Below are 22130 nucleotides of genomic sequence, written 5' to 3'. Positions count from 1 at the left end.
TCTTCTAATTGTTTTAATTGCTTTTTTTTAAAAAAAATTATGCTATTTTTAACCAATGTACACCACCTAGAGAACTATATATTCCAAATTTGATTGATTGATTAAATAAATAAAATAAAATAAAATCACTCAAGGAGGTGAATTCTTATAAGCTCCCTTATAAGCACTAGAAGTTCTGTGTGCCACCTGAAAATATGCCCCTGAGCGTTGCACTATCTTCAGGGACATATTTCCAATATCTATACTTCTATTATTTTAAAATATGCATTCTTTACCAGCTGCTTAGTTCTACACAAATGGGGTGAGCCCACAAGCAGGGTTTGAAGGCAGTACTTGTTTTTTCCATTGTTTTTGCCCTATATTATGTAGCATGGAAGTTGTATATAGCAATTATGATTAACAGCCTATGAATTTGTCTATTCTCCTATTAAAATCATCTAAGCTGGTGGCTGTGGTTTTCATAAATTAATGATGCATTATGTGTAAAAGTACTTCCTCTGGTCTGTCTTGAGCACATTCTCAGTAAAAAAAAAACCCTGAAACACTGGACCAGGTGTGAAGGACAAAACCAATATTATACTAGTATAGGACATGCACTGTTTCTCAGTGCAACATAAAATGTATGGAATAGCATATAACGTTTTCATCATAATGGTTTCCAGGGGTGTGTGTGTGTGTGTGTGTGTGTGTGTGTGTGTGTGTGTGTGTGTGTGTGTAAAACCCACCTAAAATAACCTTTTGAGCTAAAAACAACTGGGTCAGTCATATGTGACCTGAATTACTGAGCTAATGATATTCTTAGCCCCAGCTGTCCTCTGGGCACTGCCATTGAGAAGTAAAGTTGAAGCACTGGAGAAAAGAGATACTGCCATGTTGTTGCTTACTTTCCATTCCTCCAGCAAAACTGTTGTGTGTGCCTCTCTCAGATAAAGATAAAGTCTATTTCTTTGAAAACACATTTAAAGTGAGAGATAATGCCAGAAGTGCCAAGAGCCAAAAGAAGAAGAAGAAAAGAAAAAAAGGTCGCTCTTTCTCACACTTCTTCATCTACATTTTGGCCAATGTGCTATTTCTGTGTGTAGATGGTATCGGGGAACATTTGTTCAGGGATTTGTGGAGTTGTGGTTCTGGTGAAAGCATTTTAAAAAGCACAGATGACAGAGGGCTGGATGTTTTATTCAGAATAGCTTTGCTATAAAGGCAAATCTCATTATATATGGAACCACTATTCACGGTTTTGCGCATTTGTGGGTGTCAAATAAACACATGACCTCCTTATCTGCAGATACAAAAGGGATAAACCCATGTATCCATGGTTCCTAGAAAGCTGGAAATGACCACGGAGGTCATTTCCAGCTGCCATTTTGTCCGCAGAAGCCATTTTGTGGCTCATTTCATTAATTTTTTTTAAATTGAAGAAATCTATGGCTTTAAGGAACTTTTGGGCGGCATTGCTGGATGCCATGAGGTCTGTGGAGCATGGTAGCACACTTTATATGGCCGGTTTCCCCTTTTAAAAATTGCTTTTACCACATTTCTTGAGCTTGTTTGGAAGGTCTAGCAGGGGAGCACAGCTATTTTACACCCTTGACTGAAGAACTTCTATCTGGGATGGTCGTCCTCCTCCACTGAGCATGCAGCTTCTGGAGGAATGCACATGCAGCAGTGAGGGAGGGAGGGGAGATTCACCTAGCCAGCCAGATCAGCAAAATCAGCCCTGGCAATCAATGGGGTGACAGATGTCACAGCCAGATTGCCCTCACATCTTCTTCTTAAGAGTCTAGGAACCTAACCCCTGTGATCCCATTAATTCAATGCATCATTATCCACAGTTTCATTACCTACACTAATCTGCGGGAATGGAACCACCATGAATAATTAGGTCCACATGCATAGGGTTTTTTTTTAAGCTTTTAAAAAACCCTTTCGAAAGTATTGGAGACGGCTATATGCTTCAAGCTGAAACTGCCTGGTGAGCTGGTTCAGCACCGAAACAGTGCTCAAACCTTGGTTCAGGCACAGCCTTACCCTTGTGCAAGCGCTTCTGCACTCGTGCAAAAAGGCTCTATAGGAGCAGAAACACATCCCTGGCCCTCACCAACCTGTTTCCACTCTTACAGAGCACTTCTGGAGTGTGAGCCGTGCTCAAATATTTTGCCCTCTTTCTCCACAATGCAAGTACAGAGTCCTCAAAGCACTGCCCCACCCTCCCACAAAGCCTCCTAACATGCACCCTTTGTTAGTCAGGATGTCAGCCACTGGCTATTTAATAGTTAACAACTAATTCCATTGTTATTCCTTAACATTTAGGGGGCATTCTGACTTAGAGGAGTTCAGTCATAACCCCACACCAGAATTAGCATGCTTTGTAAAATTACACTTATTTATTTATTTTACAATAAATTGTTCCCATGTAGCCCCATTTTGTGACCTAAGCTTACATTTTCTCCTGTACAACATGATTTTCTTCTTCTTTGTATGATGTGCAGGAGATGTTATTGCAGTTTCATGGCTCCCAGGTGTAATATTAGTGCACAGCTTTGTATAAAGGTTTTAACTAGGAAACATAATGCATTCCTTTATCTTGTCAGTATAGATTTTCTGTATTTATATACAAGCCTGTGGAGAATGGAAGGGTACTTTAGTGTCAAAATAAGCTATGCTCGATGACAAAGTTTACTGCCATAAGTATATATCAACCTGGAGTTGAAATTCAGGAATTTAAGAGAAATTTTCACAGTACTTCAGAATATAGGGTTGGCGCTTTTTTAACTAAGATGGCTCAAAAAAAATAATGTTGACTGGTCTTAATACTCTATTTTTCACTGTGAAGTCTTGCTGCTGTCTTAGTTAATTTTCTCTTAATTGGATTACCAATTAACATGGCAATATTTCCTTATGACAGAATGTCTATACAGAAGCTATTTCAATCAAGTTAAGCAGAAAAGTTGCAAACAGTTAAACTCAGTAATTATACATAAATGTTGAAAATCAATTCCGACATAGATAAACATTTCTGAAATGATACCTAAATGAATTTGTCCGTTATTACTGAAAGGGATGGTGCTTAAATATTCAGATGTGGCCAGTCATTTTAATACCACCTCTTTTGCTACCTGGCTAAAATTCAGTTCTTCTTACTGTTTTCACAAACATTCATGAACTGAACAATTTAACAAAGATATTTTTTCTCTCTGGAAGCTGACATGCTTTCTTTTCACGTATGCACATGGGAAAGCAACCTGCCTAGAGAGCAGGAGGCTTTGGGTTCAAATTCCTGCTGGTGTGTTTCCCAGAATATGGGAAACTCCTAGATCAGGCAGCAGCGATATAGCAAGGTGCTGAAAGGCATCATCTCACACTGCGTGGGAGGAGGCAATGGTCAACCCCTCCTGTATTCTACCAAAGAAAACCACAGGGCTCTGTGGTTGCCAGGAGTCAACACCGACTGGACGGCACAATCTTTCATTTTTTATGCACTTGAACAAAGACTTGGTTCGCACTATCATTAGAATCTAGGTTTAATGTGAGTTACTGAGATTAGCATGATGATGTGAATCAACACCAAGGTGGTTTATGAACCGAGATGTATCTGGGATTCCGCTCTTTGTTTGGATTCACACAATCATCCTAATGTTGGTAACCCACAATAAACCGAGATTTGAATGACTATGTGAATCAGGACTTCAGATTGCAATGTTTAAGGCATCTAAATAGATTTATTCACTAAATGTTGCCACTGAAATTATTATGTAATAGGAAGTTCGGGTCGGGGGGGAATCAGTTCAACATATTGCAACAGTTTAAAATAAACCAAATTCTGTGTTGGGAATGATTAGGAAAGGCATGAAAATCACAATTTGCAAATTAAACAATACATATCACAATACACTACATTAACCTATAGTGCTTACACACTGACAATATTGTGTGCAATATCCTGACTAATGCAGAACTCATACTGTGCCAGTGCTAAATAAAGTGTTCCTGAGTAATATAGCATTGGTGATCACAGGTGGATAAATTTTGCTAATACTTCTTTTCTTGGGAGATTACCTGTGACTGTACACTCCCAACAGACTTGTTGTGCAAATCACCCAATCAGCAGTCCTGGTTGTTCCACCAGAGATTCTACCTACTTTCTCCACCCCCTGAGAACCAAGATTTGAAGTTGGAGAAAGTTGGTAGGATCTTGGGTGAACAAGTTGTGAAACTCTCCTGGTTGACAGGCTTGAGGGCTCACCTTGAGCAGAACCCCCTGGGCTGGCTCGGAGGTTCTAAGGTTAAAAAAAAACTAAGGACTCACCGCTGGGTCTGGGGGTGCTGCCATAGCCATGGGGGTTGTGTCACTGCCATCTCCTCGTCCCCCTGCTGTCCCCCCCACTCTTTAAAGGGCCATTATGGCCCATTTGGGGGCCATTCGGCCCTTCTTCTGGTGATGACAGCCATTTTGGTGATGACAGCCCCCAGGCCATGCAAATAGCCAGGGAGCATGCATGATGGCCTCCAATATGGCCACTGGCACTGGAAGAAGGGTCAAAACTGTCAAGAAACAGGCCAAAATGGCCTTTTAGAGAGCAGGGGATGGCCGGCAGGGAAGGGGTGATGGCAAAGCCCCCCCCCCCGCCATGGCTGCAGCAGCACCCCTGGATCTGGCGGTCAGTCCTTAATTTTTTTTTTTACCTTAGAACCCCCAAACAGGCTCATATTCAAGCTGAACTGGGGTCTGTTCAGCGGGACACAAAACAGAACATGCCCAGTTTGGTTTGGGTCTCGTTCAGACTTGAACCAAACCAGGGAAACCAGTTTGTGCACACCCCTACCAGGAATGCTCACTCACTGGGAACCTCCAGATCCCGGCATCCAGCCTTGGGGGTGATTGGGGGTGCGCAATTTTCTTACAACATACAAGGTTCTCAATCATCTCAGCCGCTTCCTTGCATAACCGACACTTACTGCCTTTCTGTTATAAATGTTATGTTATAAAAGCAAAATCATGTTATAAAAGCAAAAACTGATAACATCCAGAAAGCTAGTAAGTGTTAGTTATGCAAGGAAGCGGATGCGATGGTTGAGTACCTTGTATGTTGTAAGAAAATCACAAAGACTGATTATAAGGAAAGACATAATACATTTGCTGCAGTGATCCACTGGAACTTTTGCAAGAATTACAAATTGCCAGCAAGCAAGAATTGGTCGAAGCATCCGATTGAGAAGGTCACATAAAATGAGGAGGCAAAAGTCCTTTGGGATTTTAGAATACAAACTAATAGGCGTTTAGTGCACAATACTCTGGATCTGACAGTCATCAAGAAGAACTGAGTTCTGATAATTGATATTGCAATCCCAGATTGATGAAAAACAATTGGAGAAAATAACTAAATACAAGGACCTTCAGATTTTCCAGAGCGGCTCTGGAAAAAGAAAACAATAGTGGTGCCAATAGTTGTTGGTGCCCTTGGTGCAGTGATACAATGATATATTTAATTTTTCCTTAGTTATCTTGGACCCTTGGAAAGGGCCTGATAATTAAAGTACCAAATGCAGTCAATAACAGCTGGTAGACTGTGTGTAAATACTAATATCATCATCATCATCATCATCATCATTGCAGCATATAAATACCAGATCATTATTTGCTAGGTCCTGTTCTATATTACTCATTTATTACTCATGTCCTCTTCTAGAGTAGAACAGCTTTTGAACCAATTCTACTTGTCAGATAAAGTGTGAGATATTTTTGAATATTTTGTCATACATTGCCTTCACAAACTTCAATTTCACTAGGCAGTGGAGAGAGAAAAAGACTTGGGATTGCAACAAAGAAATAGAGCATCATTAATTTAGTTGCATCATGCATTTAGTTGCAAACTGTCCAGGGAGAAACAGTTGTGTGAGTTGGGAAGCCAACTTTCAAAGCCTGAAAGCATGGAATTGAGGGGTGCTATTAGTCTCTTATGCAGGGAACAAATTACACTAGCATTACTGAAACTCTTTTAGCTTCCCCAAAAGCCACCCCATATTTCTTTTTTGAATGTTGCTTTAGTTATAATTCAGAGGCAACATAGAGGTGCCATCATGGAAAATGTTGCTAGTCTTATTAAAACTCCTTTGATTTTGTGTTGAATTCAATATATAGGGAGGCTGTTCACAGGAGCAGCAGCCAAGGCCAGGCTAAGGAAGCCCAGCCTGGGCTTGTCTGCCTGTAAGAACCACCAGGAGTTGAGCAGCTCTCTGGCAGAGCCTTGCCTAGGGACCCTCCTTGTAAATGAAGGTAAGGGACTGAGCACTCCCTTGGCCGCATTTACTTGGCCATGTGTCAGCACTGGCTGCTTTCAACTGGTGGTGACACATAGATGGACACCTGCCCGCCACTGGGAGGATCCTCATAAAGCACCACACACTTGCACAGTGCATTGTGGGGTTTCCGGGGGCTGGGACAATTCGTTCTGGCCCCCACACCTCCACTGGCCTCCACAATGTAGGGCAGCAGTGACATTTCTGGGTGCATGATCTATGTACCCAGCAACACTATTCAGATTATCTGCAGGGAAGGTAAGTTTCAGCAGCATTCCTGGCTTCCCCTGCTGCCCCGTCCTCCTGGTCATGACAGACAGGAACATCAGGAACTGCTTTGAAGTTCTGAACCTCATTGATAGTGAACCAGAGGAACTGTGGAATGTAATCAAAGAGGATGTTAAGGACAAATGTGAAAAGAGACTGCCAAAGACCAAGAAAAAGAAGAAAGCAAAATGGATGCCAGAACAGATGGTGGAAATTACCAAGAAGAGGAGAGAAGCCAAAGTCAAATAAGATAAAGAGCACATGAAGGAACTTAATAAGAAATTCCAAAAAGCTGTTAGAAGAGACAAGGAGCAATATCACAATGACATATGTAAAGACCTTGAGGATAGAAATAGTAGGGATGTGCACAAACTGTCCAACCAGTGGTTTGGTGGTGGGGTGTGTAAATTTAAGGGACCAGGAGGGTGCTTTTATCCCCCCTCCCCCCCAGTGCTATGCCCAAAATCGCTGCACGAGGCGGAGCACATCATGCACACACACCAGCCACTTCCAGTCTGATGCTGACCATGGTGGCAAGAAGGTATATGCATCGATTCTGGGCACAGAGCTGGTGGAGGGAAAACAGCGGGGGGGGGGGAAGAGGTAACCTGGTCCCTTAAAGATGACCCACCACCACCGAACAATCCAAACCACTGGACTTCCAAACTGGTTCGGCAGGTGGGAAAAGGACTGCCAAACTGGTTTGGGCAAATCCCTAGGAAATAGATATGGTGGGGGGAAAGGAAAGTTTTCCAAAAGATCTCTGAACTCAGAAGGTAGTTCTAACCTCAAATTGGTATGTTAAGGGATGCCAAAGGAAAGATAGTAACTGTTTCAGAGAAGATCAAACAGAGATGGAAGGACTATATTGTAAATCTGTACATCAGGGACGTCAACATCCGAGATACCCTAGAAGATATTCCCTACCTGCAAGAACCTCTAGTATGGGAAGATGAAGTTAGATCAGCACTCTGGTAATTACCAAATCATAAGGTTACAGGAACTGATGGAATAGCTACAGAAATATAGCAGGCAACAGAAGAAGAATCAGTCAAGGTTCTAACCAAACTATGCCAGCAAATTTGGAGAACGACATAGTGGCCAAAAGATTGGAAGAGGTCAGTCTACATACCAGTAACAAGAAACAGATTGTGCAAACCATTTCACATGCTAGCAAAATAATGCTCAGGATCATCCAATGCAGATTAGAGCCCTACGCGGATAGGGAAATGCTGGATGTTCAAGCTGGTTTCAGAAAAGGCCAAGGAACAAGAGATATTATTGCTGATGCATGCTGGATAATTGAGAAAGTCAAAGAATACCAAAAAGTAGTCAATGTGCTTTATTGACTACAGAAAAACCTTCGATTGCATCGACCATGTCAAGTTGTGGAATATCCTTAGGAAAATGGGCATCCCAGAGCATCTCACTATTTTTATGAGAAACCTATACACAGGACAGGAAACCACAGTCCAGACAGAACATGGTGAAACAGACTGGTTCCAGATCAGCAAAGGAGTAAGACAAGGCTATGTACTTTCTCCTTACTTATTCAATTTCTGTGCTGAACATATACTGTGAAGCTGGATTTGAATAAGATGAGCATGGTTTTAACTTTGGAGGAAGAAACATCAATAACATGCGCTATGCTAATGACACCACTCTGATAGCTGAGAATGCGGATGATCTGCAAGTTCTAGTAATGAAAGTCATGGAACACAAAGAAAAAAATGGGACTACAACTAAACGTAAGAAGACTAAACTAATGACAACAGGTATAGCAACCAGCCTCAGAATTGATAATGAAGACATTGAAATGGTGGATAGCTTCTACCTCTTAGGATCGGCCATCAGTAGTAAAGGATCCAGCAGTCAAGAAATACGCCGCGGATTAGCACTTGGTTGGGTTGCAATGAAGGCCTTGGAAAGGATATTTAGATGCTTTGACATTTCTGTACCTAAAACATTAGAATTGTTTGGACAATGGTTTTTCCTGTGGCACTCTATGGATGTGAAAGCTGGACTTTGAAGAAGCCAGATAGAAAAAGTATTGGCACTTTTGAAATTTGATGCTGGAGAAGACTTTTGAGGATACCATGGACAGCCAGGAAAGCAAAGAAATTGATCATAGAACAAATCAATCCAGAATTTTCTCTTGAGGCACAAATGACCAGGCTCAAACTATAATATTCCAGACACATTATGCGAAAAACCAGCTCCCCTGAAAAGTCCATGATGCTGGAAAAGTTTGAAGGAAAGAGAAGAATAGGACAACCAGCAGCAAGGTGGATGGACTTGATGACAACCGCAGTGAATACACCACTGAGAGACTTTAAAGGCCAAGTTGAAGACAGGTCATCCTGGAGAGATCTATCTATGTGGTTGCTAAGAATTCACATCAACCTGTGGGCACTCTATCTATCTATCTATCTATCTATCTATCTATCTATCTATCTATCTATCAAATGGGGGGAAGAAACAAAAATGAACAAGAAAAAGATAACTGATTACTTATTTGTTTCCATTTGTATTATATTCAGACTGAATAAAAAGTGAATCAAATGGGCCTTCTTTGAATAGGTCCCATTTTGTTTGGGTTTTTATACATTCTGAAATGAAGTCATCCTCTTAGTTAGAAATACCTCATTCCTTTTTCTTCCACTACTACACAGGCAAGAAAAAACCCATATTTCTTCTTTAAATCAAGAGGATCGATTTCTCTAATATCTATTTGCAAAGTGTCTTATATATGCATTTCATCAGATTCCCTTTCCCCCTTTGTTTACCATTAGGAACCTATAATTAATTAAGTCCCCAAATAGCAAAGCAAAACCAGTTTGGTGAGAAAGCAACAAAGCTAGAGGTCTAGAGACAGTTCTTTGGAGTATTGGAGAACAACAAGGATTTGTTTAAAGAAAAGGTTACAAACAAATGTGAAAAAGCCTGCAGCTTAATTTCAGCTGTAGCTCATGGCTGAAGAGAGAAAAACCAAAAACAAACAGCCATCTCCACAAAATGGAGACTAACACTGAAAGAACAAAGAGGGAAGGAGTCCAGCACTTTTATCCATGACCCTAAACCGCCCCAGTGGTCACTATGAGACATTGCAGCTGAGAGCTGATGCTGCTAGGGTCCTAGCTCCAACATCTATTACATTTTATATGTTAGTAGTAGTATATTCAACACACTGGTGACATATTTCTGATCTTGCAGAGCTCCTTGAGAGCATGGGGAGTGCTCTGAACTCATAGGGCTCTGGTGCAATGGTGCACATACAGGGGGACTGGGGGAGTTTTGTGATAACTCCTGGAGGTCATTCACACAATCAAAAACTGTGTTTTACCATGGTTTGGGAATTGTGTGTGCTCCCAATTTTTGGTTATGTTGAAACCAAAAACCTGGCTAGAAGTGATTGTGTGGAAGGTAGGTTTTCCTCCTACCTTGCTTCCATTCAATCACTTCTACACAGGTTTTCCTCCTACCTTGCTTCCACACAACTGAAAACCAGGAGGACACACAGCTCCCAAACCGGGATAGTACACAGTTTTTGAGCACGTGAATGACCTCCTGGTGTGTCCTCACAGTCCCTTGAAGTTGACCTGATTCAGGATGTCACCCACTGTGCTGGACCTGCCAGGAAAGAAAATATAAATTCTCTCACACTTACTTTCTTCCTCTTCTTTTCTCAAAAGTGCTTTGTTTAGTTTATAAGGTAGGTGCCTCAAGAAAGATGGAATATGGCCCAGGTCCTAGGAACATCCATTGGAGAAATCCATATACAGTTTATCAGTATCCATCTATTTGTGAGTCTACACAGGGCCAAAAGAGAGCAACAATGCTACAATTATCAATGAACTTCTGCTTCCACACTGAAAAACATAAACATGGTAGTATGCACTGAAATTAAGGAGATATGTTTCACACACAGAGTGATGAAGGAAATGAAAATGTAGTTTGTATATTCACAAAGATAGCCCTAGAGACTGTTCCACGTTGCTCTAGATAAATGACCCCAAGCTATTTGTCAAATATATACTCAGCTTCCATCAGGCTACTTGAAGAAGTTGCGGAACAGGCAAAAATCTGACAATTTTGGTACAGATCAAAACATGTTTGGATGGTGGGGTGGGGGGGAGACAGCAGTGGTGGCATGCATTCTTTCTTTTCTAGAAAACTCAGTACTTCTCTGAGACACAGTGGTGACAATACCAGCTGCTACTGCTGTCAGTGGTGAACCATCCTCTTCCATCCCCCAAATTTTTGAAAAGTTTCTAACTAATGAATGCCCCCCCCCCCCATTTCAGTGCCTGTGAAAGGGTGGCAAAGTGGGGATGGGGTAGCACAGATTTTTGTTTCCATCTTTTACAACACCCACAAATATGATGTGACATTCATTTTTTATAATTGAATATCACAAGTAATTGTTTGAGAAATATCAATTAAACTTGTGCAAATGATTTAGTGTATGCCTTAGTTGCCCCAGTGCTAGCAATGATTTTTTAAAAAAAATCACTTGGATTCTGCTGCATGCTATCCATAAACCATGGTTTGGAAACCTCCATTGTGTGATTCGTGGTTAAACAAGGAATTATTGAGTTTCTATCAAGAAAATTGCTTACACTGTAATACAATTATTGACTTAATCACAAAATGCAAAATGGCTGTGCTTTATAACACTTAGTAAATCATTAGATGTGGTATCTTCCTTCTGACATATTAACCTTCCTGCAATTATGGCAATATATAAATGTCAGAGAACATTTTTTATGGGATATGGAACTGAAAAACCTAAGGTTGGTTTACAATGGCTGCTACAAAATTTGCTTCTTGTGTTCCAATATCTTCTTAAATGGTGAAATATATAATAATTAAATGGTTTTCTCATCATGGTTTTCTGTCATTTCCTCCATCTGTCTCCATAAGAGCTCCAATTTCCATTAGGACAAGGATCCCCATATATGAACTGCATGTCTTTAATTTTAAAGCTGCTCTAATTTCCTGTAAAGTCAGGTTTATCTGGAGTCAAATTAAAAAACTGGATATTATTTTTCCTTCCCTGATATAAATTAATTCCGGCATTGTAAAAGAAGTTTTGGGTTTTTTTGCAAGTAAATTATTAAAAGATTTTTCCCCCAGTTGTTTAGCAGAGCATCATTTCATAATTTATTTTATTACAGAATAATTATTACCTCATTCTTCCTAAAACTGTGCTCTATGTTATTTAGAACACTGTGATCTCAAGGTTTGTCCCAAAGTATAGAGGATACAAAATAGGTGGTACCTTTATTGGACCATCCATGTTATCTTTTTCTTCCTTCTTCATAAAATCCCAAAGCACCATAAATATAGTTGCTAAGGAACTTCCACTCACTCAACTGGGGTTTGCAGCCTAAATTATTTGTATTTTGTAAGCTCTACATTATTTGTAAGCTCTGTTGAAAGGGTGAATGGAAAAATCCTCCATTTCTGCAGGATTACTTACTGTTTATCAGCAATGCCTTCTAACTTTCTCATGTAACACATGAAACAACCTTCTAAGCAAAACATACATTTGGGATTTGCATAACACTTTCCCTTACTTTCTCTCTTGTGGCCTAATATGCATAGAACTCTCTTCTTTTGAATATTCAACTGACCTCATCTCTATCTCATATTAACAAATAATTTAAATTTAAAACTCATCTTTTCTCTCTAGTGTTTGCCACTAGGCTTTCTCCTCCTCCCCTATTCAAAGAATTTTTTAAAATATTATCTTATTAGCACCATTCGGACCTCACTTTGTGTGTGTACACATACATGTTTTTGTGCATGATTGCACAAGTGTTCATTGCCAAAGTGAACCTAGGTACATGCCCCCTCAAACTCAGGGTACAAATAGAAATAAATACTGTACATTGAACACAGTATGTGAATAGTTGCACATCTGTACATATGTACATGCGTACACTGTACACATAATGTACATATGTTAGATTTATTGTCTTATGAGGATGCAGGTAGCTTGAGCACCACCCATGCCCCTGTGCTCATGTAAACAGCTGCAAAGAGGCTGTGCTACATGGCACAGCAGCACGTGGAGGTGAGGACTCCATACGCATTGTGCGATGCGATGCCTATATGGTCTCCATGTATGGAGCCATTGCTGCCAAGTGCTTCTGCCCTATGGCAACATCTCCTTGTGGACCAATGTGGGCAGTGCTCAGTATTTAAGCTAAAGTGTAAACTGGACAATTCTCTCTTCTTCTTTCACACTCTCCTAGTGAGTACACAGTGACTGAGTAAATTTATTATGGTACAGGACCAGAAAACAAAAACAAGAAAGAAAAATACAAAATTACAGGAGAATTAATACAACTTAAAATGAGTGCAAAGTTTACCCTTTCTCTCTAATTTCCTTCTACTTATCTCCTGTGTTTTTACTACTGCATTATCAGTATAAAAAGCTGTAGGTAAGGGATTGTAGGTTTTTTAAAAAATGGTACAGTGCCTAACACATATTAGGTGCTTTATAAATAAGAAATGGTGATAATTTAGAATTCCATCCCCTTTTCCAGTCACAGAAATAGCATGCAGTAGTATATGGCACCACGGATTTGTCAAGAATAAATCTTGCCAGACTAATATATCTCTATTTTATCAGGTTAGTAGCTTAGTGGGTTATGGGAATGCTGTAATTTATCTTGATTTCAGCAAAGTATTTGACAAAGTTCCTCGTAATATTTTGCTTATCAATGGATCCTTATCAGCCTGATGGGAGGTTTTAAATGGGGCGTTGCAGTGCTTTCCTTACTCAGATGAAGGCATGCAGAAAAGCTTTATCAAATTTGCAGATGGCATAAAACTGGGAAGGGATTGCTAACACCACAGAAGATAGGAATAAAATTCAAAATGACCTTGATGGCATGGAAAATTGAGCTAGAACTAGCACATGGAATTCAAAGGAGGCAAATGCAATGTTCTGCACTTTCAGCACAAACACATACAAGTCCAAATATACAAATATAGGATAGAGGATACTTGGCTTGGCAGAAGGACATGTGAAAAGCATCTCAGGATTTCATTATCAGTAATGCAGTGCAACTGCAAAAAAGGCTCACACGATTTTACACTGAATTAACAGAACCATACTTTTCAAATCACAAGAAGTAATAGTTCCATTTTATTCCACATTAGTCAGATCTCAACTGGTATATAGTAGGCCTGTGGACACAACCATCAAATCAGGGTAGGAGGCCTTGTACCCCAGTTTATTTTTATTTATTTATTTATTTTACATATTTCTATACCACCCAAAACCTATGTCTCTGGGCAGTTCACAACAGATAAAAACAGCATTAAAACATTAGTTAAAAACAAAAACAAGAAATTTAAAACACAACAATTTTTTTTAAAAAAACACAATGCTCTAAAACACCATTAAAAACAATCAAAACAGTATCAGTTAAAAGCCTGGGTGAACAGATGTGTCTTTAAGGACCTTTTAAAAGCTGTCAGAGATGTGGAAGCTCTTATTTCACTAGGGAGCACATTCCAAAGCCTCAGGACAGCAACGGAGAAGGCCCGTTGAGCTGAGCTGGTGGCAAATGCAGACGGACCTCTCCTGATGATCTCAATGGGCAGTTGGGTTCATAACAAAGAAGATGTTCTCTTAAATACCCAGGGCCCAAGCTGTTTAGGGCTTTATAGGTTATGATTAATACCTTGTATTTTGCCCAGAAACATATCGGCAGCCAGTGTAACTCCTTCAATACAGGAGTAATATGGTCTCTCCTGGATGACCCAGAGACCAGCCTGGCTGCCGCATTCTGAACCAACTGTAGTTTCCAGACTACATACAAGGGCAGCCCCACATAGAGCGCATTACAGTAATCCAGTCTGGAGGTCACCAGCAGATGTACCACTGTTTTGAGGTCATCTATCTCAAGAAATGGACACAGCTGGCATATCATCCGGAGCTGATAGAAAGCACCTTTGGCCACTGCCTCAACCTGGGACACCAGGGAGAGACTCGGATCCAGAAGCACCCCCAAACTGTGTACCTCTTCCTTCTGGGGAAGTGTGACTCCATCCAGAACAGGCAGATCAACATCGTCTCCAGAGTTTCAGTCTCAGTTTGTTATCCCTCATCCAGCCGATTACCGACTCCAGGCAGGCATTTAGGGAGGTTATGCCCTCTCCCGATGATTCTGACATAGAGAAATAGATTTGGGTGTCATCAGCATACTGGTAACACCCTGCACCAGATCTCCTGATGATCTCTCCCAGCGGTTTCATGTAGATGTTAAACAACATCTGAGACAATATGGAGCCCTGAGGGACACCATACAAAAGTTCAGATTTTGAAGAACTACAGTCTCCAAGGGACACCATCTGGAACCTGCCCGAGAGGTAGGAGCAGAACCACTGCAGAGCAGTACCTCTCACCCCCAACTCCCTCAGACACTCCAGAAGGATACTATGGTCAATAGTATCAAAAGCTGCTGAGAGATCCAAAAGGACCAAGAGAGTCACACTTCCTCTATCAATTCCCAGTTGGAGATCATCCATCAGTCCAACCAAGGCAGTCTCCACCCCATAGCCAGCCCGAAAGCCAGTTCGAAATGGGTCTAGATAATCAGTTTCCTCCAAGACTGTCTGGAGCTGGGAGGCCACCACCCTCTCAATTACCTTGCCCAGCCACAGATGTTTGGAGACAGGCCTGTAGTTACTCAGCTCTGAGGGATCCAAGATAGGCTTCTTCAGAAGTGGTCTAATAATTGCCTCCTTAAGACTAGGAGGCATCCTACCTTCCCTCCATCTTACCAGGCCTTCTACAACAACTGCCCGGCCAGATAGTATAAGCCATGTCAGGCAAGGGTCATGAGGACAGGTGGTGGGCTGCACCGTTCCAATCAGGTTGTCCACATCCTCAGGAGTCACAAACTGGAACTGATCCAACCTAACCGTATAAGAGGAGTCGCTGGACACCTCCACATGAGACACTGGGTAATTGTGGAGACAGAATCTAAGTCGACCCGAATACGAGAGATTTCCCCCACAAAGAATTCATTAAACACATCACAGCGGGTAATTGATGGTTCCAGATTCTGATTCAAGGGAGGAGGGGCACATACTAGCCCTCTCAAAACCCTGAACAACTCCACTGGATGTGAACTTGTGGATGCAATATGGGCAGAAAAGAATCACTTCTTTGCCGCACATATTGCCTGAGCATAGATCTTCAGATGATCTCTATGTTGCAATCTGTCGGATTCAAGCCGAGTTTTTCTCCACCTGCACTCCAGTTGTCTCCCTTGCCGCTTCAGCCCCTTTAGTTCTTCTGTATACCACGGGGCCAATTTTGAAGCGGGTCAGAGAGGACGCTTAGGAGCGATCATGCCTACTGCCCCAGTAAGTTTCCTGTTCTAGTTCTCCACAAGGGCATCAACAGGATTGCCAGCAGAGCCGACACTAAGTCCCTCCAAGGTTTCTTGAAATCCTATAGGATCCAATAACCTTCTCGGGCGGACCATCCTAATAGGTCCCCCACCCCTGCAAAGGTGGGGTGTGACTGTGAGTCCAACCTTAACCAGATGGTGGTCCATCCATGACAATGGGGAAATCACAGGAGTCCCCACCCACAGAACACCACTACGATCAGAGTGAAAGACCAAATCAAGCATGTGACCTGCAATGTGCGTTGGTCCCGAGACCACTTGTGATAGGCCCATAGTTGTCATGGCCGCTATGAACTCCTGAGACGCCCCGGACAAATTGGTCCTGAAATGAACATTGAAGTCCCCCAGCACCACAAGCCTAGGGGACTCCAACACCAAACCCGAGACCAAGTCCGTCAGCTCAGTTAGGGACTCCGTTGAGCAGCGGGGCAATCGGTACACGAACAGAAGCCCCAGTCTATCCTTGGTCCCCAAATGTAAGTACACACATTCAATATGGTCTGACATTCCAATAGGGATCCTGGTAAGGGAGATATTATTCTGATAGACCACAGCCACTCCACCTCCCCGCCCCCGGTCCCTCACCTCCTCCTCAACAGAGTACCCTGGAGGGAGAAGCTGGGACCACACTGGTTCCCCAGCCTCTCCCAGTCAGGTCTAGTACATACCAGGTCGGCACCTTCATCCAGAATCAAATCATAGATGGTTTCTGATTTGTTCTGGACCGACCTGGCATCATATAGTAGCAAGGTGAGGTTCCAAGGGTGGTCGGCACTGCTCCCCCAGGTCAAAGAGCTGGCAGGACAGTCGGAAGGGGAAACAGCTATTAAATGTCTATGCCCCCTTCCATGCATGGTTTGCATGGTTGTGTGGCCACACAAAAAAATCTCCACCCAGGTTGCTCAAAGCAGAGTAGCACAGCTTTTGTACCCTGCTGTTAACCAAGGAAGGAGGAGAGGAGAGCTCTCCTGCCTTGCTTTTCAGGTCGTGTGGCACTCCTTACCTTTTCCATCAGCAGCGGAGAACAATAGTGAATTTTGGGGCTCCAGAGGCTAGCATGAGCCACTCTGCAAAGCACACTATGATTCTATACTGGCTGCAGCTTCAGCAGGGCTAGGCCCAGCTCCTGCCCCTTCATGGGCAGCTGCTGATGTAAGGAGGCTTTCCAGTCTACTGGCAGTTGAAGGCATGCTGGGAAGGCCTGCAGGGCCTTCAGAGGACTCTCTGTACTTCCAGCTCTCAATTTCAGCAATGGACGTCACTTTGCCTGGCTTACTCATAAGTTTCCTGAGTTTGCTGAACCAAACAGAGGTTCTGATCATCTACTGCTGCTAGGGTAGGAGCTCTCTAACCCCCACTCCGACCTCCTGCCAACCCGTCCTCTTATGGTCATGTGAAAGACCCTACTGTCTGAACAGCGCTCTAGTGTGTGATGAAAATACACATTTCTCCCCCACTCCTCATGCTTGTTTTGCACTGAGAACTCTTTCTTTTAGTTTATGTCTTGTTTTGTGCAGGAACAAGCTTGACAAACACCAGCAAGATTAAGCTATCCCATGTACCACGGGGTTGTGAATACCTTTTCAGTTTTAGTTTGTGGATGTGCTTTCCCTCTCCACATCGCCCTCTCTTGCTTTATTTCCTTTCCTCACACTTGTCTCATTATCTCATATTGCTTATCTAGTTTCTTTCTCCTTTTGCTTCTTTTCTTTTTATATCCCCCCCACACCCGGCTTCATTACTCCGCAGTTCCAGTACTTTCCCTGTTGGCTGCTGCACTTTCCTCTCAACGTTCAGATGCCACTGCCAAGTAATGCCAGCTGCTGCACAGTACTTCGAGTGTAGGGCTCCTCAGTCTGGGGCCGTTTTCACAACTGTTCTCTGTGCTCTATGCTGAGCTATTTGGCAAGGATGATTCAGCTGGCAAGCAGTCCCCTACCACCTCCGCTGTCGCTTGGAGAGGACTCCAAACATCTTTTCCTACAGGTTTCCTTTTCTAACATAAAATCTTGCCTTGAGTGCTTGGGAGGTGGTCTTCATTCTTGTCATAACTGGGGAAAGAAAAGTCCCTTAGCAAGCTTGAGTTACCTGGATATGTAAAAATAATAATTTAAAAAATTGCAGAACAATAACAGAGACTTATGGCATCTTAAACACAAGTAAATCTATATATGCATAAGTCTGTTTCATCAAATGAGTAATATTTTCATATAAAGCATCTAACAAACCGGGCCCATAAAACTTATGCCAAAAAATATACATTGGCTGACATCCAGACTAATGCTGCTCATGGCAAGAATGTCGCTGCTCACTTGTGCAAGTCATGTGTGGGGTTTTTGGGTTTTTTTGCCACACCCAGGCACTTTCCAGGTTGTGAACCTTACATCGCAAAAAGTGGTGTAAAGGGCAACTTTTTTTGGAGCCGCATTCAGACCGCATTAGAGATCTGTTGTAAGGGGGCAAGCCCCCTACAATGAGCAAATACAGCTATTTTTTGCAGTGCAGATGCTATGTTATAGGGCTGTGACACAGCAATACAATCCAAAAGAAGGCACTGAAAATATGAACGGCACATTCCTTACAATGCAGGGGCTGCGATGTCAAAACACAGGCAATACGGAAGCACACTTAAGGGACCAGTTGTGACCCTATAATAGTGTGCAATCTGGAAAGTGCCTCAGCCTATTAAGCACTGTCTTTTGATAGGGTAGGAGGGCCTGGCTGGGTGGAGCAGCTCATGTATTCACCCACCCAGGCCCTCATTTGACTTGACATCCTTCTCTCCCTCCCTCCCTCTCTGGAACAGAGTGTGGGCTTTTGGTGGTTCTCCTCAGGGCCGATAAGAAGGAGGGGGGAGTTGGTACAAACTACTGGGGCCTGGCGGTCCGGATACTCCTGTGGCCAGGAGTGCTGTTTATCAGCTTTGGCTGATACACCAGATATGTCCATTTATGGAGACAAATAACTATAAATTGGTGGTACATCTGCTGGTAACCTCTAGGCTTGACTACTGTAATGCACTCTACGTGGGGCTGTCTTTGTATGTAGTTCGGAAACTATAATTGGTACAGAATGCGGCAGCCAGATTGGTCTCTAGGTTTACCCGAAAGGGCCATATAACACTGATTCTAAAAGAACTGCACTGGCTGCCGATAGGTTTCCAAACAAAATACAAAGTGCTAGTTATTACCTATAAGGCCCTCAATGGCTTAGGTCCAGGGTACTTAAGAGAGTGCCTTCTTCATTATGAACCCTGTCATCTGGAAAGGTTCAGTTATTGTTGCCGCCAACTCATTTGGTAGCAACTTGGGACTGGGCCTTTTCTGTGGCTGCCCCAGGACTTTGGAACGTGCTCCCTGCTGAATAAGAGCATCTCCTTCTCAGTTTGCTTTTAGGAGGACCCTGAAGATGTAACTGTTTTCCCAGGTTTTTAACTGAAATTTAAATTTTAAATTTTAATGTGTGTTTTTATCTACTGTTATTTTTGTCTGTGTTTATGAATTTTAAATGTTTTTATATTATGTTTTAATTTGTACACCGCCTAGAGATTTCTATACTAGGCAGTATAGAAATGAAATAAATAAATAAATAAATAAATAAATAAATAAATAAATAGTAATCCATGAATGAATGAATGAATGAACGAATGAATGAATAGTAATAAATAAATAGATAGGTAAGCTGTTGGGCAGTGCTGGGGAGGAGTCAGCGGAGGTCTTGGATGCCGAATTTTGGCTGCTAGGTAGCATATTGAAGTCAAGGACCCCTAAGGTAGCATTAAGTGCTGCCTCTTCCACACACAGGGCCAGGGAGACAGTTGGAGCTGAGGGGTCTTAATACATGGATGAGAGGGTGGTAGGGATGTGCACAAAACTGATCTTGCCAGTTCAGCTTAGAACCGAATTTGATCTGACATGTCCCACTTTTGGCCCGGTCAGGCCAGACACTGTTTTATTTTGAAACCAGGTGGTTCAACCAGCTTGGAGCTATACTGGTGAAGGGGAATCCGAAGAGGACTCCCGTGTAGTAGTTCAGGGGCAGGGGACTGTCCTAAGTATAGAAGGGGGTGGAAGGGGTGTTAATTTGTACACGCAATTACAAGCCATAGATGCTGGTGCCTGCGGGGGGTGGGAGTGGCTTTCCCCTGCTAGCCTCCCCCCTGAGTAGTCTGGGCTGGCGACAGCCCGATTCAGGCAGGCTCAGGCCTTTGTGCATGCGCAGGGACCATTTTAACGATCTCCACACATGTGCAGAGGCCATTTGTGTGACTCAGTGCACAACAGCTGTGTAAAAGGCAGATTCCATCCAAGGGATCATTAGGAAGGGGATTGAAAATAAAAATGCTAATATTATAATGCCCTTATACAAATCTATGGTGTGGCCACATTTGGAGTACTGAGTGCAGTTCTGGTCACCATATCTTAAGAAGGACATAGTAGAACAGGAAAATATGCCGAAGAGGGCAATCAAGATAGTTAGGGGCCTGGAGAACCTGCCTTATGAGGCTAGCCCACAGCATCTGGGGATTTTTAGTTTGGAAAAGAGGTGACTATAGGGAGGCATGATAGAGGTGTATAAAATTATGCATGGAGTTGGGAGAGTGGATAGAGAGAAATTTCTCTCTCACAACATTAGATCCAGGGGTCATCCCATGAAATTGGAGGCCAGAAAATTTAGGACCAACAAAAGCAGGTACTTTTTCACACCACACATAATTAATCAATGGAATTCTCTGCCAGGGGATGTGGTGATGGCCACTAACTTGAAAGGCTTTAAAAGGGGCTTAAACAAATTCATGGAAAACTGTCTGGTGGCTATAGGCAAGAAAACTCTAAATTCCAGTGTCTAAGGGCCAACAGCAAGAGAGAGGATGTGAGCTCACTTACTGTCTGTGGACTTCTCAGAGGCATGTTGGACTAGATACCCTTGGGCCTGATCCAGCAAGGCTGTCCTTATGTTCTTAACTCCCATTTCTTATGGGACAGAGTAAATGAGACTAAAACATAGATAGGGTTGCAAAAAATGACTGCTTATGAGTTCATGAGCCAGCTGAGATCAAGTCAGCATTTATTTCCATTATCTAAAAGTAAAGTTGTGCCAATGAGTCAGTGTCAACTCCTGTCAACCACAGAACCCTGTGGTTGTCTTTGGTAGAATACAGGAGGGGTTTACCATTGCCATCTCCCATGCAGTATGAGATGATGCCTTTCAGAATCTTCCTATATCACTGATGTCCACCCCAATATGCTCATTTCCCATAGTCTGGGAAACATAACAGTGGGGATTCGAACCAGTAACCTCTTGTGCCCTAGGCAAGTTACTTCCCCGCTGTGCCATTAGGTGACTTAAATATACCATTGTAATCAACTATCAAATCCTGCCATATCCTCAAAGGTTTTGCACGTCAGTTTTCCATGTCAATAGTCAAATAGCATTTGCATGTCTTCTGTGATATACTAAATACTATTTGGCTCTCAAATCTTGTCCAATATTGAAATCAGGTATCATCAAATTCAATATCACAATTTTTTCTATATGAATATAGAAGAAAATATTGGATATGGAACATTAACACAGTAAACAAAATTCATCCCTATAGATTGGCCACACCTCTGTACAAGACTTAGAACAATGTGGAAATGAATATCATTTCATAGCAGCAGTTTCATTTCCATTTTTAATATGTTAAAATTCTGTATTTTTACAGAATTTTGTATTACTTTTTAATCAGATTAATCTTAAAAACTAGATAAACCAATACTTCTGGGTATCCATCTTGAACTGTACAACTTCAAGGATAGAGTAACTAGCATGATGATTTTTTTCTACATAAAAATAATATATGCAGGGGAAATAATTTAAAAAACATAAGTTTCAATTGCTGCCCCATTTCATTAGTTTCACATATAATATACATGTAAAGTGATTTTATCCCTCTTTCATTTTTTTATTAATTGCCTACTTATCCCATTCTAATCAGCTAATTGGGAACAATTTGTATATCTCAAGCTGACCAACAGCAGCCTCTGTATCTTCTTTGGTTAATTAAATGCTTGTTTAGAAGTCGGTTTAATTTGAAGTGATAAAAATATTTTCTTGGCAAGCAAGTTCATATAACTTTATTATTAT

The 22130-nt window shown here is 42.0% G+C and overlaps 1 long non-coding RNA gene across 2 annotated transcripts; it reads right to left on the bottom strand.

Annotated features, from left to right (window-relative positions):
* Positions 1 to 2419: 2419 nt before the first annotated feature.
* Positions 2420 to 14670, bottom strand: LOC128325757 (uncharacterized). Of its 2 annotated transcripts, none has more exons than XR_008307604.1 (3): positions 14604 to 14670; positions 10232 to 10373; positions 2420 to 2619 (listed from the first exon to the last, which is right to left on the bottom strand). It is a non-coding gene; the product is annotated as an uncharacterized LOC128325757 (long non-coding RNA). The 2 variants fall into 2 exon arrangements; XR_008307605.1 differs by lacking the exon at positions 14604 to 14670 and adding an exon at positions 14265 to 14365.
* Between the last annotated feature and the right edge of the window lie 7460 nt (positions 14671 to 22130).

Source organism: Hemicordylus capensis, chromosome 5, assembly GCF_027244095.1.
Source record: "Hemicordylus capensis ecotype Gifberg chromosome 5, rHemCap1.1.pri, whole genome shotgun sequence".
NCBI classification, from domain to species: Eukaryota; Metazoa; Chordata; class Lepidosauria; order Squamata; family Cordylidae; genus Hemicordylus; species Hemicordylus capensis.
The sequence above is the reverse complement of the archived record's forward strand: the minus strand, read 5'-3'. Positions and strand labels throughout refer to the sequence as shown.